Source organism: Panthera tigris, chromosome B4 (genome assembly GCF_018350195.1).
Source record: "Panthera tigris isolate Pti1 chromosome B4, P.tigris_Pti1_mat1.1, whole genome shotgun sequence".
NCBI lineage: Eukaryota > Metazoa > Chordata > Mammalia > Carnivora > Felidae > Panthera > Panthera tigris.
This window is the reverse complement of record NC_056666.1, coordinates 16,302,468-16,319,654: the sequence shown is the minus strand read 5'-3', so window position 1 is coordinate 16,319,654 and position 17,187 is coordinate 16,302,468. Positions and strand designations below refer to the sequence as shown.

The window sequence follows — 17,187 nt, the reverse complement described above, 5'->3', positions numbered from 1 at the left end:
TAAATGATCTCTCTCTTTCCTTTAATAATTAGTTCAATTCCTGGACAAAAGAAAGATTTGTGTCAACTATCAAAGGACTCTTATGTGGGCTTCTTTTTCTTTGTGTTATTTTCATCGTGTTTTGCTGTTCTCTCCCATGTCTCTCCACCTGGTGCCAAGACTCCTTTGCTGCCACAACTTCAAGCCAACAGATAATCCTTTCTGCTCAAGGAGCCTCCCATATGTTATCAACTCTAGCTACAGCTGCCTTAGCCTTTTCTAACTCCTATTAAATTCTCAACTGACCAACCTTGACCCATAGGTACGGGACATCTCTACACCCCTAAGTCGGCAGGAAGAAGATTCAGAAGATGAGACCTTCCACCTTCAACAACCTTAAAGATTTAAGGGTCTAACTGTTCAGGGCGGAAATGATGAGGGACACAAAAGCAAGAAAAATGTAGCTTAAATTACATCTCCTTACAGCTTGCGGCCCACTGACAGACACCCAAAACGTACAGAGTGTGACCTTGCTCAGGGAAATCATGGCTGCCTCATTGCCTTAGTGTTTCTGTTTTATTAAAGACTAAAAGTTACCTTATCCTAACAGCAGCTAGTCCCTCAAGGTCTTGAAAGCCTTAGAGCTTTCTCCTTAGAGACTTAATCCCTAACCCCCACTAACTTAAAAGCATATAAGCAGTCACTCCTCACAACCCCAATGCAGCTCTTTCTGCCCTCGGGTCCTATCCCCGTGCTTTAATAAAATTACCTTTTTACACCAAAGACATCTCAAGAATTCTATCTTAGCCATTTGCTCAAGGACCCCATCAAATTCGATCAAACATTTAAAAATAATTAATAGCAATCCTTCTTAAATTCTTCCAAAAAATAGAGGGAACACTTCCAAACTCATTGTATAGGCCAGCATCACCCTGATATCAACACCAGACAAAACACCACAAGAAAACTACAGGCCAATATACTTGATGAACATGGAATGTAAAAATCCTCAACACAATATTAGCAAACCTAACCCGACAGCACAGTAATGGTATATGGATCATACACCCTAATCAAGTGAGATTTATCCCTCAGACACAAGGATGGACCAATACACATGATCAAACAAGGTAACACATCACATTGACAAAATGAAAGACAAAAACCACATGATCATTTAAAGTAAGTGCAAAAAAAAAATTACTTGACAAAATTCAGCATCTTTTCATGACACTCTCAAAAAATAAATAAAAAGTATGGAAGGAACTTACCTCAACTCAATAAAAGCCATATATGAAAAGCCCACAGCCCACATTGCGATCAATGGTAAAAAGCCAAAATCTTTTCCCCTAAAATCTGGAATAAGACAACACCTGTTAGGATAACTATTATTCCACATACCCACCCTCCAAAATAATAAGGTGGTTACAATGGATATGGAGAAACTGGAACCTTTGTATACAGTTAGTGGGGATGGAAAATGGTGCAGCCACTATGAAAAATCTTATGGAGGTTCTTCAAAATATTAAAACATAGAACTACCACATGATGGGGCAAACCCACTTATGGGTATTCATCCAAATGAACTGAAATCAGGATCTTGAAGAAATTTCTACATTCCCATGTTCATTATAGCATTTCACAACAGCCAAGTTGTGAAAGTAACCCCCGTGCTCATTAACAGATGAATGGATATAGAAATGGGTCTAGAAATCATGGTATAATAGACACTGGAATATTATTCAGTGTTGAAAAAGGAAGGAAGCCCTACTGTTTGCAACACATGGGTGGACCCGGAAAACATGTGAAGTGAAATAACTCAATCACAGGAGGACCAATGCTAAATAATTTCCTCCTACAAGAAACATCAAGACAATCAAATGTAGAGGAGAGTTCAGAGGAAGATGGCAGAGGAGGAGGAGGAGGATGCTGAGCTCACTTCATTTCATGGGCCTACAAAGATAACAGCTACATGTGTACAACTAACTCTGGAAAAAAAAAAAACAAAAACCCAAATTGGCAGAACAGAACTTCCACAGTTAATCATAGAGAGGCCACGTGTAAAAGAGTAAGAGGGGCAGAGACACGGTTGGGAACCACACCCATGGTGAGACTAACCACAGATAGGAGGGAATCCACAAGCTAGGAGAAGGGGGAGGTTCAGACCCACCCCAGGCACCGGGGACCTATGCTGGGAAGACAAATCCCCATAACATTTAGTTTGAAAACCAGGGAAGCTTAACTTCCTGAGCTTTCAGAATTAGCGAAGCTTAATTCCAGGTACTTTAAAAACCAGTGGGCTTAGTTCAGGGAGGGCCAGAAGGCAAGAGGAAACTGAGTTTCCACCCTTACAGAGCCAACATACTAAATAGCTCTGCTGAGACACAGCATAGAAACAGCAATTTGAAAAGCACATGGGGTGTTACATAAAGGAGATTCATTTACCAATCTCAGAACATACTTTCGAGGAGACGAGATCTTTAGGAGACTTCTCCAAGAACAAAAGTGCTGTTTGGCACCTTTTCTCTTCCCTCCCCCCAGCTTAGACAGCCATACACTTGGGGGAACCAGTCCAAACTCTCTCCGCCTATCTTGCTGGCACTGCACGTCCTGCCCTCACATTCCCCTATGGTCCTGCCCTATCCAAACCACCCATCTTAGCAGATATCCCCCCAAAGCAACTCCTGCCTTGCCACACCCTTCAAGCAGCCCCAGCAGGGACTAGTGCCCCAGGAAAGTGATTCCTGCCCTAGAGGGAAAGGGAGGTAACCCCACACACCAGTGCTCTCACAGCTCCAGCAGGTGAGGCTTTTAGCTGGCTATGCAGGGAGATGGCCCAGCTGTTCAGTGCACAAGAAGCTGCAGCAGACAAACTGAGTGTGGACAGCTAGTCTGACTACTGACATCACCCATCTACAAGCCCATGGTGACCGCAAAAAGGCTACTCATCAGTGAGAGACCAAACCCTGCCCAGTGCACTCACAGCAGGCACAGTAGGTCATTGCAGTTGACTGGACCGAGCAAATAGGGTTCAGCCACAATAGTAGAACATGTGTAGTGCGCAGAGGAGACGCACTTGGGATGCCGGGTTGTGATGACCAGAGGGCATTATGCTATAGGGCACCAATGGACCTCTTCTTTACAAGACTACTACTTTCAAGACGAGGAAATATAACCGACTTTCCTAAGACATAGAAAACAGAGAATAAGGAAAAATGAGACAGTGGAATAGGTCCCAAATGAAGCAATATGTCAAATAACAGCAAAAGAGCTAAATGAAATGGAGATTAGGAATACGTGATAAACAATCTGAAGTAATGATCATAAAGATACTCACTAGACTTGAGAAAAAAGTGGAGGATCTCAGGGAGACCTTTAACAAAGAGATAGAAAAATATAAAAAGGAACCCGTTAGAGATGTAGAACTGATTAACAAACAAAACATATGGTAGAGGGAATCAAGAGCAGACTGGAGGATGCAGAAGAACAGGTGGGCAATCTGGAAGACAGAGTAATGGAAAGCAACCAAGCTGAAGAACAAAAAGAACAAAGAATAATGAAAAATGAGAATAGGTTAAGGGAACTCAGTGACATCATCAAGCATAACAGCATGACATTATAGAGATCCCAGAAGGAGAAGAAAGAGAGAAGGGAGCAAAAAACTCTTCTAAAGAAATACTAACTGAAAACTTCCCTAATCTGGGGAAGGAAATAGACATCCAGATTCTGGAAGAACTCCTAACAAAATTAACCCAAGGAGAGCCACACCCAGACAGATTTAATTAAAATGGCAAAAAAATAGTGTTAGAGAATTTCATAAGCAGCAAGAGAAAATAAAACAAGTACCTACAAGGAAAATCCCATAAGGCTATCAGTTGATTTTTCAGCAGAAACTTTACAAGCCAGAAAGGAGTGGCATGATATATTCAAAGGAAAAAAATCTGCAATCAAGAACAATCTACCCAGAAAGGTTATTATTTAGAATAGAAAAAGAGATAAAGAGTTCCCCAACAAACAAAAGTTAAAGGAGTTCATCACCAATAAAGCAGCATTACAAGAAATATTAAAGGCTTGCTTGGGTGGAAAGAAAAGGCAGTAACTAGAAGAAAATTGTGAAAGAGAAAAAACTCACAGGTGAATGCAAACATATAATAAAAGTACTTGCACAATCACTTACAAAACCAGTATGGAGGTTAAAACATAAAAGTAGTAAAATCAATTACCTCTACAAAAATCAGAATAAGGATGTACAATATCATAACACATACATAAAATGTGGAGGGATTATAATTTAATACTTTAAGAACGGGTTTAAACTTAAGTAACCATCAACTTAACAATGACTGCCATATGCATAAGATGTTATATAGAAACCTAATGGTAACCACAAATCAAAAACCTATAATAGATACATAAAAAACAAAGAGAAAGGAATCTAAGCATATCACTAAAGAAAACCATCACATCACAAGGGAAAAGAGCAAGAGAAGAAGAAAAGAAGAGAGAATTACAAAAATAACTAAAAAAACAAGAAACAAAGTGGCAGTAAGTACACACGTATCAATAATTACTCTAAATGTAAATGGACTAAATGCTTCAATCAAAAGACATAGGGTGACTGAATGGATATAAAAAATAAGATCCCTCTATGTGCTGTCTGTAAGACTCACTTCAGACCTAAAGATACATGCAGATTGAAAGTGAAGGGATGGAAAAACACATACCACGCAAATGAATGCAAAACAAAAACAAAACAAAAACAAATGAGGCAGCAATATTTATATCAGACAAAGCAGGATTTAAAACAAAGATTGTGGCAAGACACAAAGTGGGGCACTATATTATGATAAAGGGAACGATCCAACAAAAGGATATAAAATTGTAAATATCTATGCACTCAACACAGAAGCACCTAAATAAGGCAATTATTAACAGACATAAAGGGAGAAATTGACAATAATGCAATAATAGTGGGATGCCTTAACAGCTCACTTACACTGATGGACAGATCATCCAGACAGAAAATCAACAAGGAAACAGTGCCTCTGAATGACACATTAGAGACCAGATGGACCTAACAGATACAGAACAGCCCAGCGAAAACAGAAAACAGAATACATTCCTTTCAAGTGCACATGGAACATTCTCTATGACAGATTACATGCTAAACTAGAACAAAGTCTCAATAAATTCAAGAAGACTGAAATCATATCAAGCATTTTTTCTGACCACAGTGGTATGAAACCAGAAATCAATTACAAGAAAAATATTGAAATAACAGAAATACATGGAAGGTATAAAACATGCTACTAATAAATGAATGAATCAACCAAGAAATAAAAAAGAAAAGAAAATAATACCTAGAGATAAATGAAAATCAAAAACTAACAGTCCAAAATCTGCCAGAAAAAGCAGTCCTGAGAGAAAAGTTTATAGCAATACAGGTCTACCTACCTCAAAAAACAAGAAAAATCTAAAATAAATAACCTAATCTTACACCTGAAGGAACCAGAAAAAGAAAAATAAGGCCCAAAGCTAATAGAAGGATGGAAATAACAAAGATTAGAGCAGAAATAAATGAAATAGAGACAAAAACAAACAAACAATAAAAAAGATCAATGAAACCAGAGCTGGTTCTTCAAAAAGATAAACAAAACTGACGAAACTTTTGAGAGACTCATCAGGAAAAAAGAAAGGACTCAAATAAATAAAATCAGAAGGGAAAGAGAAATAATAACTATCACCACAGAAATACAAAGACTTTTAAGAGAATATTATGAAGAATTATATACCCACAAATTGGACAATGTGGAACAAATGGATAAATTTCTAGAAACATACAATCTGGGGCGCCTGGGTGGCTTGGTCGGTTAATCGTCCGACTTCAGCTCAGGTCATGATCTCACGGTCCGTGAGTTCGAGCCCCGTGTCGGGCTCTGTGCTGACAGCTCAGAGCCTGGACACTGTTTCAGATTCTGTGTCTCCCTCTCTCTCTGCTCCTCCCCTGTTCATGCTCTGTCTCTCTCTGTCTCAAAAATAAATAAATGTTAAAAAAAAATTTAAAAAAAAAAAAAAAAAGAAACATACAATCTTCCAAAACTGAATCAGGAAGAAACAGAAAATTTGAACAAACCAATTACTAGCAATGAAACTAAATGAGTAATCAAAAAATTCTGAACAAGCAGAAGTCCAGAACCAAATGGCTTCATAGGTAAATTCTACCAAACATTTAAAAAAGAAGTAATACCTATTCTCAAACTATTCCAAAAAATAGAAGAGTAAGAAAAACTTCCAAAGTCATTCTATGAGACTAGCATTATCCTGATATCAAAACCAGATAAAAACAGTACAAAAAACAAACAAACAAACAAACAACAAAAACAAAACAAAATCCAAAAAAACTACAGGCCAGTATCTCTGATGAACATGGATGCACAATCCTCAAGAAAATAATAGCAAACTAAATCCACCAATACATTTAAAAGAATCATTCACCATGATCAAGTAGTATTTATTTCTGGGATGCAAGGGTGGTTCAGTATTTGCAAATCAACCAGTGTGATACACCACACTAACAAAGTGAAGAAGAAAAATCATATGATCTCAACAGATGTGGAAAAAGCATGTGACAAAGTACAACATTCACTCATGATAAAAACTCTCAATGAAATAGGTTCAGAGGGACCGTACCTCAACATAAGAAAGGCTGTATATGAAAAACCCACAGCTAACATCATACTCAATGGTGAAAAACTGAGAGCTTTTCCTCTAAGATCAGGAATAAGACAAGGATGCCCACTCTTGAACTTTTATTCAACAGAGTACTGGAAGTCCTAGCTGCAGCAATCAGATAGATAGATAGATAGATAGATAGATAGATAGATAGATAGCATCCAAATTGGTAGGGAAGAAGTAAAACCGCCACTATTTGCAGATGAGATGATAATGTATATAGAAAACCCTAAAGACTCTACCAAAACACTTATAAAATGAATTCGGTTGTAGGATACAAAATAATATGCAGGAATCTGTTGTATTTGTATACACTAATAATGAACTACCAGAAAGAGAAGTTAAGAAAACAATCCACCAAAAAGAATAAAATACATAGGAATAAACTTAACCAAGGAAATGAAAGATCTGTACTCTGAAAACTGTAAGACACTGATGAAAGAAACTGAAGATGACACAAATATAAAGCTATTCCATGCTCAAGGATTAGAAGCATTAACGTTGTTGAAATGCCCACACTACCCAAAGCATTCTACAGATTCAATGCAATCTCCATCAAGACACCAAAAGTATTCTTCACAGAACTAGGACAAATAATATTAAAATCTGTATGGAGCCAAAAAAGACTCCAAGCAGTCAAAGCAATCTTCAGAAAGAACAGAACTGGAGGTATCACGATCCCAGATTTCAAGACACATGACAAAGCTGTAGTAATCTAAACAGGACGCTACTGCCCCCAACACAGACACATAGATCAATGGAACAAAATGGAAAACCCAGCAACAAACCTATGCATATATGGTCAATTAATCTACAACAAAGGAGGCAAGAATATACAACGGGAAAAGGACAGTCTCTTCAACAAATGGTGTTGGGAAAACTGGATACCTACATGCAAAAGAATGAAACTAGATCATTCCCTTATAAACATTTGTTGCAGGATTATTTACAATAGCCAAAATATGGAAGCAACCCAAGTATCCATCCATAGATAAGTGGATAAAGATGTGCATACATACACACCACAGAATAGTACTCGGCCATAAAAAAGATGGGATCCTGCCATTTGCAACAACATGGATAGACCTAGAAGGTATTATGCTAAGTGAAATAAATCAGAGAAAGACTGTGTAATTTCATTTATATGTGGAATCTAAAAAAACAGAAACAAACAACAAAAAACTAGACTGGTAATTGCAGAGGGTAGGTGTAGCAGGGGATGGGTGAAATAGATAAGGGGCATTAAGAGGTACAAACTTCTAGTCATAAACTATTCAATAAGCACACAGGAAAGTCCAGGATAGGCAATACAGTCATTAATATTGTAACACTGTTCAGTGACAGATGGTGACTACACTTGTGGTAAGTGCAGAGTAATGTATACAGTTGTTAAATCATTATGTTGTATGTCTTAAACTAATATCATACTGTATGTTAAACTTCAATTTAAAAACAGAGAAAAAATAAATAAATTTTAAAAAGTCAAATTATACAAGTAGAAAATAGAATGGTGGTTACCAGGGAATGGAGGGAGATATGGGGAGTTCTTCTTTAATGGGGATAAAGTTACAGTTCTACAAGGTAAGTTCCAGAGATCTGCTATACTACATTGTGCCAGTAGTCAGCAGTAATGTGGTTAAAAATTTGTAAGAGGACAGATCTCATGTTAAGTGTTGTTACTACAAAAACAACAAAACAACACCAGGAGACTTGGGCAGTGGTGGATATGTTCATTACCTTGATTATGGTGATGGTTAATATGAGTGTATTCATATATCCAAACTCACAAAATTGTATATATTGTGTGTAATTATTTGTATACTGGCTACAAGCTTCCAACGGCCTCCTCTCAGTAGAGTGACACAGGATGAGTTTAATTCCCCCCAGCAACAAGTTGTGACATGTGTGAAATGTTGCCAACTAGGAAAACTCATTGGACTTAGCGCCTGGGGCTTTTTACCGGAGGGGGATCATGCCCTCTGCCTGGCATATCCCCAAATTCCAGACTCCCTAAAGGAAGGCAGGTATTCCGCAAAACCACACCATTGGTGCAAATAGTTTGGGCACAAGTGAGCCACCCATCAATTCTGGGAGTGATGGGAACCCTCCCCAAATACAAGTTCCCAGATGCAAGTCGAGGGCCAACCTTGTAAATGGGACTTTCAAAAGATGGCAGTCAGGCAGTCAGGCGGTTTTTTTCTGTCCACTTGGTCACTGTTGAATCCCACTAGTGCTCAAATATCTGAATTCCACTTTCAACCTTATGCTATTGATAAAATGAGACAATGGGAGTTAAAGAAATAAAAATCTCATACATACAAAGAACTACGTTTATATCTTAAAACTGCATGTTTAAAAAACAGTTTTTAAAAACTGTGTCTTGCTACATAATAGTTGTTTTTTTCCTATATTACCTAAACTTGGATAAACCAATTTCATGTAAACATCTAGCTAATCATGATAATAAATATAGAAATAAACAATATGTAATGGTTAAATCACCACCAGAGATAATGGCCCAGATATAATTTCTATTTTAAACATCTATTTGGGAGATGTGACCAAGGTATTTAATCTGTATGATTTTCCTCTGCAATGACAGTCATACTCTGAATTTATATCACAGTCAGAATCAGGCTGCTAATAAATTGATTCAGATGAATAATAAACCTATTAGTCTCAATAATTTAAAAACTTTGAGTGACTTCACAAGTCTAACTGCTGGTAGAATCCAGGTCTGCTTACACTGACAGATTTTTGTGGTTAAAAGATGGGAGAAATCAATGTGAGTTCCAAGCTCTCGTGAGCTTCACCACTAGAATGAAGCAGAATGATTTTTGCTGTGGTATGGCATGGCCAGCCCAACTTATGCTCTAAACAAGAGGCCGGTCTTTGAGAAGAGAATAAATGGATACATATATCTTGATGGATCAACACAGTCTACTTTATCAGAAAAAGCCAATGATTGCAAACTATAAAATTCTACCTAGAGCATTTCTTTAGTAGATTATATTCTGTATTTTGACAAATTCATATAGACTTCAAGAAAACCATACTGGTTCCTTTGATTTTAATTTTTCCATGTATCCAGGAATATAATCTGAAAAAATCTGCTCATCTTTATAGCTCCTGAGTATGATGGGAATAATGTGGCACAAGGCTCAACCAATAGGGTAGACCAAGGTTACAGGAAGCTTGGAATCTAGGCTGGGGAATTTTGAGCTGATTCTGTATGATGGGGGTTTTGTAAGACAGGTGATACAGATGTACTGTGAAAATCTCTGAAAGCATCTGAAATTACACGTAAAACTCTGGGTAGGAGTATTTTTCTGGGAGAGGTCCAGAGCTTTCTTCAACTTCTCAAAGGTGATGGTGACCCTAAAATATTTGTGAAGCCTCGGGCCAAGTGTGTAAGAAAACTTAGGTCAAAAGCAAGCTACAGAATATCCGTGTTTTCCGAACTAGTGTGGCCATAAGGATCACTTGGGACACTTACTATAGATTTCCAGCCTACCTCAGATCCACTAAATCAGAATCTCCAGGAAAATGGCCTGAGAATCTATATTTTACCAACTACCTAATTTGAGTGACAAAAGACTTCAGCATGTTAAAAATCCATGGCAGGTAAGACATTTTACAACTCCATGGTTCTTACGGGCCTATTGCTATCGGTCAAGGCCCGTAATACTCTGTTTCCTAAGGGGTGACAGGAAAATGGTATCTCAGTGGGTCAACAAATCATTGCCCACACTTGTCTCATAAGATGATACTGCCAGAGATAAAGTTGTGAAGTTCCTTGCAAGTAATTCTCTTCGCCAGAAAATTTTAACTGAATCACTTAAAATATCTTGGTACACATTATGCTTTATCGCTTATGCCTCTAAAAGTAAATTAGAACAAGAAGGCAATAGTTACCTTCCTCACTGCCAGTACAGCAAGTCAGAACATGATCAGTGTTCTAGATCACGCCCATCCTCCAGATTTTGTGGAGATACTTAGGTGCTGCTCCTTTGATTGTTGGGCAAATCCAGAATATTATTCCACACTGTTAGTAAATCAAAATTGTGAAAACCAATGCTTTACAGATGTTGTGAAAAAACAATGAATCAGAAACTGACTGGCTTGTAACATTCTTTCCCAAATAACCTATCTGAATACTAGATTAATCTTCAGTTAAATGTCTATTTTAGATTTTTCAGGATTCAATCTCAGCAGCACCACCTACTGATGATTTAGATTCAGTACTTTATGTAAATTCTTAGCAAAGTGAATATTAAACAATTAACTGGAAAACATCTAGGACACATTGGGCTTTTCATAAAACATGCGTGACAACATAACTGATAGAGGGAAGATTTAATATTTTTGCAAGTGGTGAATCAAATTGCATTAAACGATAATGCATGCTTCAATCCTGCTATAGAATGAATGTGCATCCCCCTAAAATTAATCTTGAAATCCTAACCAGTAACATGAAGGTAGGAGGCAGTGGGGCCTTTGAGATGTGAGTAGGTCATCTGAGCAGAGCCCTTGTGAATGGGATTAGTACTTACAAAAGACCCCAGAGAGCTGCCTACGCCTTTCTTCTGGCCATGTGAACCTATAAGGAGGAGACAACCTTCTATGAACCAGCAAGTGAGTCTGTACCTCACACTGGATCTTGCCAGAACCTTGTTCTTGACTTCCCAGTCTCCAAAACTAAGAACTAAACTTGTGTTGTTTATAAACCACGTGGTCTATGGCATTCTGTTATAGCAGCCTGAATGGACTGAGACAACTCCAGATGTTTCTAGCATGCTATTTTCCCTTTGTCCCCCTCCCTCCTTTATACACTCCTTATCATTCAGTATTCCAGTCGGGCTCGGCCAACGAGAGGATTATTGGGAGGAGATTGGAGGGTGGCAGGAGACACAGGGGTATCTATCCTCCTTGTCTCTCTTTCCTGTCTGCTGTGCCAGTCACAGCTCTGTCAGTCTGTCCCTGGGCTCCATGCAGTTGCTGTATAATAGTTGCCCCTTTCGACCTAGGAGTCATGACAGCACGGTGCCTCCGCATCCCTTGTTTGTTTCCTTCAGTAAGTTTGTTCCCTTCAGTCTTCAGTAAGTAGTTCCTTCATGCAAGCCTGTTCGGTTGGACCACCTGAGTGTAATTTTGCTTCCTGCCAGGCCCCTGCCAGATACGTAGAATCATCTTGTATACTATAAAAATGAAATGATCATTCACTCAACACTTAAATGAATACAGTGAGAAATATTGTCTTAGGTATAATATAGATACAGACACAAAGATGAGAAAGATTCTACTACTATCCTCAAGAAGCTCATATTAGCATACATAAATGAGATGTGGGTTGATGAAAAACTTTCAAAGAAAATGATTCAGTGTAACTATTTTAATTTCTATACATAATTTTATTAATCTTATTTTAGGTATTAACTAGGTAAGCCTTTTGGCCAATTATGTCTCCATAGTTCCCCGAAGTCTAACCTAGTTTACCACCAACAGATTAGAATAATCATAATCAAGGTTTATGTGAACAATCATAAATAAGGCATTTAAAAACCTGGAGCCAACTACTCAACCTAAAAATGTAAACTTTTACATTCTAAAAAGGTATTCTTCTAGGCAAATGATTACCTTGGAGACCTTCTGTGGGACAAACACACAGAGCATAAAATTCTCACTTTGTGTGCAGATTCTGAAGAGCAGGGACCTGTTTCATTCTCTCCTGTGGCTTCCTGAGTTCTCACGGGGCAGAAAGTGAATCATTTTTTCAATGAAAAGCTGGGAGCAGCACAGCATTGTGGGAAAGCGTACAAACTTTACCAGGGTTTGAACCCCAGCTATGTCACTTTCTAGCTGGATGACCCTGAGTAAATTACTTAACTCTCTGCCTCAGTTTCCTTACCTACAACATTAGCCTTGTTTAAATGAGTTATTTGAAAAGCACTTAAGACTGGGACCTGTCCCGTAGCAAAAACAATGTAAGGACTTATCAAATAAATAAAATTAAAGTGATGCTGTTTTTTTTATATTGCCTAGAAGTACTGTAGTTGGAAAGGACCTTAGACAATATGATTCTCTCATTTGTAGGTGACAGAACTGAAGCCCTGGAAAAGTTAATACAATAAGCTAGCGTAAAAGATGTGACAGTCTTAGATAACTTCACTCCTAGGAAGATCCACTCGTTGATACAAGCTTCAGACATAATGGAGCAGTTTATCCAACAAAACAAGTAACAATATTTTTTTCCAGGCAGTAGAAACACATATGGGCACCCAATCCATTCTGGAAAAGGTTTAATCATGAATAGATTAACTTCTGTTGCATAAGAAAGAAAATCTTGACTCTATTATTGTTATCCAACACAAATTTCAAGACCTATGAAGGCTCACAGATTTTACCTTGCTTGCAAGCTAACAAGTTAATCTGCACCGTTCCATGAATGCTGAAAGAAGACACAAGATCCATGGGTCTAAGACAAAGGACTGCATCATTTAAAACACTAGCAAGAGGCAGAATGTTAGCATTTTCTTGGGCCAGTTCCCTGAACACAAGGAGAGAAGCAGGTCAGGTAATAACAGCACATGCAGAAAGTTGCAGAACAAAAGAGGGAGAGAGTTTAGGGAACCCCAATTTTTTATACTACTAGTGTCCCTTGCTCCAAAGGGAGACACTAAGTCTATCTTCCAAGGCTTTAAGCAATACTGCTTTTTGCTCCAAAGGGAGATATCCCCTCTATCTTTAGCAAAGCTGTTCACTGCACAAACATCCTTGGAAAGATGGTCTAGAAAGGGCACAGCCAGTGCCTCTGCTTTCACGATGTGCAGAAACACCAAAGAACTTTGGAAAAGCATCTCTCCACAATTTCTACCCTTCGTTTCTACACCATCTTAGTCTTGGAGAAATTTTCATGAATGCACCATTCATTCCACTGATCACTGATCAATCTGACAGAGGCTGGGATCAACTGTTTAATTTGTCTCACACAGCAATCCACTAAAACTACAGCCAACAGGCCTCCAAGCAGCAGGATCAGGTCAATTTCAACCATGCCCCAGTGGCCTGGATCCAGCCAATTAAACAAATCCCACAAGGCATCCAAATTCACCTTCGCAAGTCAGATGGAACTGAACTTCTTCTCTCTGAAGTGGACCTACACAGGGGGCGCATAATAATGAACAAGGTTTCCTGAGCATGAAATAAAAACCAGGGAAGTCAGGAAGTCAGGAAGTCACCTGAACCAAAAGCCTTATGTATTACCACCTGAGAACTGCTTATCTAAAGAGTGAGGACACTCAAAGTACACTAGCTAAGATTCACTCTACCCCGTAGATCCCCTTTTGCTAGACTATAGTTCTACACTGTCCACCCCCCCCCCCCTTTGCCCAGGTTACATGTTTCATTACTGAACAACAAATTACCACACATTTAGTGGCTTAAGATAACATACATTTATGATCTCACAGTTTCTGTGGGTCAGGATCCTGGGCATGGCTAAGTGGGCTCCTCATCAAGGCTGCACATGAGATGCTGGCCAGAGCTCGGTTCTCATCTGGAGACTCGAGAGGAAGCAACATGGAGTCTCATGTAACATAACATAATTGCAGAAGGAACATCCCCTCACCTTTCCATAGTCTGCTAGTTATTAGAAAGTTATAGGTCCCACCCACTCTTAAAGGGAAGGGATTAAATAAAAGCATGATCATCATCAGGAAACGATCATGAGGGAATCCACTCTAGAGTGGATTTGCCTCATCACATCAGACATATTCTTCAGAATTACATGGTCAGGTCTTAGAAGGCTTAGATCAGCACTGTCCAGTAGACAGTGAGCCCCATATTTAATTTAAGCTTTCTAATACCTGCATTCAAAAGTGTTTTTAAGGATACAAGCACTACACCACCACTTTAATGTGACCCAATGGTTATAGTGAAATATAGTCCTACTGAAATGATAAAGTTATGTTATGTGGGAAAAATATTTTTACACTGCTTCAGGTTTTAAATTTAAATTGATTAGAATCAGGATTTAAAATTCAGTTCCTCAATTGCATTAGCCCATTACAAGTGCTCAAGAGTCTCCCTGGACAATCCATCCTTGGATCCATTCTCTCTTGAAAGCAACAATGAGAGCCTCAAGTAACCCCAGGTGTCAGGCAAAAATGAGTTCTGTGGCAACAAGATGCTGTTTGATCAAACTTCAGTCAGGTTCCTCTAAGCCCTCTTCTTGACTAGGTCTTGGCGTGGTCCCTGTCCTTGCCAGGCTTCAATAGCCCCATTTTAGCAAGAATTCTGCTAAGTCAGTTCAGAGAATCTACCTCTTCCTCCTTGAGATCTGATCACAAGGACCTGCCCTCAGCAAGAATCCCCCCGTATCCTTGATGTCATTTCCCAGAAATTTTCCATCTATGGGTCTCCCCTACCCCTACTCCTCAGCTATAACTCCCTAGTTGTCCTTATTGTATTCTGAATTGAGCCCAGTTTTAAACTGAGGTCACTTTTCCTAGACTGCAAGTTTCTGATTAAAATCTGTGTCCTATTAACTAAATACCTGGCTCTGGTTCTCTTTGACAATTAAAAGGGCACAAGTTTTAAGAAATGGAGGGCTCAGTGGCAAACCAGAGATTGAATGGCCAGCCGTGGGATAATATAGGCCTCATGGGGTTAGATCATTTTTTTCCCCCAAGGAGCCAAAAATCTTTTACATGGGAAATCACCTAGTCTTAATATAACATCCATTTTTAAAGAAACTAACTCCATGCAGGCCAAATAAAACATACTGGCAGGATCTGGCTGAGCCGTCAGTTTTTAACCTCTGCTTTAAGGTGCCTATTCTTCCATTGTGCTTCGTTCTGTATCAATTGTCCTGTTTGAACACAAAGGGTAATCTTATTTCCTTTACTTTCTAAGTTTTCGGGAGCTCCATCACTGTAGTTCTTCAGAACTGACCATGTTCTGGACTGACCAGGGAAAAAAGGCTTTTCTTGGGGTCCAAGAATCTCCCCTCCAAGCCTTTCCTTTCAACCCCACCCCATGCCCACCTTTTGTCTCACTAAAGGACAGTCTGAGAAGGAAGCAGGGAAGATTGCCTCTTTTTCTTTACTCTCTTCCCCCAACTCTTAAATGTCAAGAAGAAAATGTGTATGTTCTTCTGATCATTTTACTTCATTCTCTCATACATCTGCTATCTTCCCCAAGTATGAATGAAAAGCAAGAAAGGGCAAAAATGGGAACTACTTTACCTCGGTGCTCCCTAGAGGTGAATTAAGATAGAAAATGCCCTCAAATTGCTGGAGTCATCAAGGAAATGAAAATATTGCATTAACTTTTGAAACCCACAAGAGAGGGTATTATAGGGGAAGACTGGTGCTGGGGGTGAGGAGAAAGCCCACCCCTTTCCACCTCCTTCCTCCTCTCCTCCCCCCGGAGGGCCAAGTACCAACAACAGAAGCTAAACCACTCCGATGATGGGAACTGGGCTCTGGATTCCCTGGGTGAGTATATAACTTGTAGCCTTTCTGTGAAATAAAGGTAAACAAATTTTGGAATTATCATATGGGAACAGACATCAAATCAGCCTGCCTGGGGCCTCTGTTTCAGTTCAGGCCTGGTGCTCACACCTGCAATTAGAAAACCACAGAAAGTTGTTCTGGGGAGAGAAAGGAGCCATGGGACTGTCCTTAGTCCTTCCTCCAATGGATTGGGTAGGGCGAAAACAAGATCTGATGCTGCAAGCTGTGAAAATGGTGAAGACGACCAGTAGATTTCTCTCCGGATCTCAGGATCTGAGAGCAAACTGGTGCAGAATGGGTACTCCGAGGGTGGAAATGAGGTTAAGTGCCATGGTTTATGGGCAGCTGCACGTCTCTGAACCCAGCAGAGCCGGGAGATACACTTCTGGCATCCAAGTTTGGACTCTTGAGTACGTTTTCCTGGGGAAGCATCGGGGGTATAGAACTTCAAAACACCATTAACACAATGCTATCCTTTGGTTACATCATGGCTTTGACAGGGTTTAGATCCTAGCCCAGCACCCTAATCACCAGGTTCAACATTGTTCCTCAAATGTGTCCTAGTACCAGGTTACAAATAAGCTTTAGGGGAGCAATTAGGAATGATGAAGGTCAAAAGACCTCATAACATACTGTGTAACAATTAAGTTCTGACAGAATGAAACCACTAGTGTGCTTTTTTATTGCTCACTTTTTAGTTAAGTTTATCTGTTGATATGAAAATAAATTTGTAAATAACCTGCATCCACGTTTGTGGATTTGTAAAGGTACTAAAGTATTTAAGGTAAATGTTTAAATACCTACCATATTTAGTGCTGACACGTAAAAATTTAAAAAACAGTTAGTAAAACTTGAAAATCTTGTATATACTCAAAAGTCAACTAAATGAAAAGCAAATCAATACTTAATAAGCAAAAATCAGTGAAAACGATATAATGGCTATGCCCAGTTATTGCAAAAT

At 39.0% G+C, this 17,187-nt stretch overlaps 1 long non-coding RNA gene across 1 annotated transcript; it reads right to left on the bottom strand.

Moving 5' to 3' along the window:
* Positions 1 to 1,252: 1,252 nt before the first annotated feature.
* LOC122240235 lies at positions 1,253 to 16,902 on the bottom strand. Its single transcript, XR_006219663.1, has 5 exons — positions 16,154 to 16,902; positions 14,165 to 14,266; positions 10,627 to 10,756; positions 8,858 to 8,977; positions 1,253 to 1,335 (listed from the first exon to the last, which is right to left on the bottom strand). It is a non-coding gene; the product is annotated as an uncharacterized LOC122240235 (long non-coding RNA).
* Between the last annotated feature and the right edge of the window lie 285 nt (positions 16,903 to 17,187).